Below are 2951 nucleotides of genomic sequence, written 5' to 3'. Positions count from 1 at the left end.
AACTAACCCAGTACACTGCAAAAGCAACAAAAATAGATAAACATGTTCACAAACAGAAATTAATAAAACTGTTTGCAAACAGAAATATTTTGTTACAGTATTCTAATGAATGAACAAAAAACGGCATAACAAAACACTCTTTTGACTTTTAAGTACAAAGTGAAACAGTTTAAATTTACACATCTAAAAAACTGATGTGCACAAATAAAATTGAACTTAAACTTGTAAACATAACCAATGTAGCTCCAATTCAATAACTAACAAGTATTTGAAACCCCTAAGTTACAGCATCAGTATGATAGGTGACAAACAAATGGACATATCATAAGAATTAAATAACACACACAAGAAAAACTTAAAAAACACCATTATTAGAGTATAAAGTAACATAATGAAATTTGAAAACAGTTTGGTACATTCACAGCATTTGCACTATGGGCAAAGAATGGCATGACAATGTAACAGAAAATATTACAATCGTTATAAGTGCAGTAGCCACACCTGTATTAGGCTATATAGAAATAAGTATAGGATACAAGCGTAGGGATAGGTGGCGAAGTAGTTTGAAAACAGATTTGTTAAAATCTGTAGCAGGGACAGACAACTGCATATAATTGGTAACCTTTTTGTGTCCATTACATGAAATGAATTAAACAATAATGATACAAATAGTACAATAAAAATATGTTTGTAAATGTTTTCATGTTATTCAACAGTTGTCATTCCATAATTTGGCTACTGCATTAAAGAGCTAAAACAGGCAGAACAAACAAATGTCCCCTCATCTGAAATATGTCTCCACTTGGGCACATGAATAAGTGAAGAAATCAATGATATCAATGATATCATCACTATTATTTCGTTTTTCTATCCCACATTAGCACTGAAGGTTGTTGTGGATAAAAGTTTTAACCGCCTTGTACGTCAATAAAGACAGGTTGTAGCAAGTGAATTTAGGCTGCAGAGTTCAGTTTACTCTGAGTTAACAGGAGGTTGAGTTTGTCGAACAGCTTGTCAAGTTTTTGCATCAAAGTCTATTCTTGTTGAACGTCAGGTGGTCTGAAATTCAGAGGTATTGGGTTTAAAACATACACCAAGCATAAACCATTTAAACAAAAAAGCTACTATAATTAAAAGACAATTATTCAAAATGCAATTCTTGAAAAGTTAATTCAAACACTTTAAATCACAACTTATTTTAACATTTAGCTGCAGACAATGCACATCAGTTGGCCGGATTGGCTAGTGTAGCCATACAATGGCCCTCCAGTTTGTTGGGAGCAATAGGGAAAAAACCATGCCTTACCTATTCTGTGCGATGCCACAACTGGGCATTGGCTCGATGCTTTTATATTTTAACATTCATGTTTAAAAAATGTTTAATTGCACTAACCATGTAATTGTTTATGGTTTATGAAACTGTTGTCAATCAATACCAAGAAAAATTGAAGCACTTGATAAAGCACAAAGCATAGCTTTCGCGAGTAACTGAATTTGAACGCATTCATTTAAATCAACAACTATACATTCTTGTGATGGACAAAAGTACCAAATTAAATTTTGTACCTTGTTTTTCCTGGTGTTGTATCTTTGAGGGAACCACTAGAGTACTTCCTTGTTGTTTTTCTTGCATAAAGATCCATCTCGTTTAGGAGTTCATGTGGTATGAAATACAAAGGTAAAATTAAATTACAAATATCTCAATATCATTCAGGTAAGCTATAACAAAAAAACTATTAAATTGAACACATATCTTCAAGTTATTGGGAAACAAGAAATCAAAACTAACAACTGATTGTGACCAAAATTGATACATATCTTTTCATTTGTAGTTAATGATGATAAATTGAAACTTCCCAACTAAGCTCAGTAATCAATACATATGTTAGCATTAAAGTGAAATAGTTAGACTGTAGGTTGTGACGCTCGTCTGCATTTCAATTTAAATCCTACCAACAACACATCAAGTTTATGATTATAGCTTAGTTTAGTACCTGATACAGTTTATTATTGGCTGGTCTTCGAGTAGACAGAAGGTCAGATTGAATTGATGGGAGTTCTGAAAATGTAGCCCAAGAAGTAAACAAGTTTACTTTATCAATGTTTATACAAGTACTTACGGGTTGGTCAATTGGCATGAGTTGCAACCTATCAAATGCATTCTACACCAAGAACAGAAAGAGTCCTATGCCTGAAACACACACAAAAGCCCAAGCCAGCAAATAGCTGTAAAACTTGTGAACAAATAGTCAACTGCTAACATTGGAGTCGAAAACCCCAGGTCTGCTCATACACAGAAACTATAAATCACCTAGCACAGGCAACTCCCTACACCTGTTAAAACAAAATAAATAAACCATAAACCTGGAAAGACAAAAAAAGAATAATCTGATAATATACACATCCTAAATTCCTAAACCTGTAAACAACAAAAAACATGTTATCTGTAAATCAGGGAAGTTAAAATAAACTGTTAACGATCATAAACAAACACCCTAAACCTGTAAACAACAAAAACATGTTATCTGTAAATCAGGGAAGTTAAAATAAACTGTTAACGATCATAAACAAACACCCTAAACCTGTAGACAAAAAAACATGTGATCTGTACATCAACAAAAGTAAAATAAACTGTTAATGATCATAAACTAACACCCTAAACCTGTGAACAAAAAACATGTTATCTGTAAATTTAGGAAAGTTAAAATAAAATATTAATTGTTAACCTTTATAAACAAACAACCTAAAACCTGTAAACAACAAAAACATGCAAACTGTAAATCAGAAAAGTTAAAATTAACTGTTAACAATCATAAACTAACACCCTAAACCTGTGAACAACAAAAACAGATCGTTGTACACATACAAAACAGAAAAAAATTATTAAATCTGTCAAGAAAACAAAAACTATTATATTATGACTAAAATGTAATGACTAAAAATATAAAAAT

The 2951-nt window shown here is 31.7% G+C and overlaps 1 long non-coding RNA gene across 1 annotated transcript; it reads right to left on the bottom strand.

The window, feature by feature from the left end:
* Window positions 1-229: 229 nt before the first annotated feature.
* LOC145230230 (uncharacterized) lies at window positions 230-2748 on the bottom strand. The gene is made up of 3 exons (XR_013860608.1): window positions 2121-2748; window positions 1567-2059; window positions 230-1059 (listed from the first exon to the last, which is right to left on the bottom strand). It is a non-coding gene; the product is annotated as an uncharacterized LOC145230230 (long non-coding RNA).
* Window positions 2749-2951: the final 203 nt, after the last annotated feature.

Source organism: Phallusia mammillata, chromosome 5 (genome assembly GCF_965637545.1).
Source record: "Phallusia mammillata chromosome 5, kaPhaMamm4.hap1.1, whole genome shotgun sequence".
NCBI lineage: Eukaryota > Metazoa > Chordata > Ascidiacea > Phlebobranchia > Ascidiidae > Phallusia > Phallusia mammillata.
The sequence above is the reverse complement of the archived record's forward strand: the minus strand, read 5'-3'. Positions and strand labels throughout refer to the sequence as shown.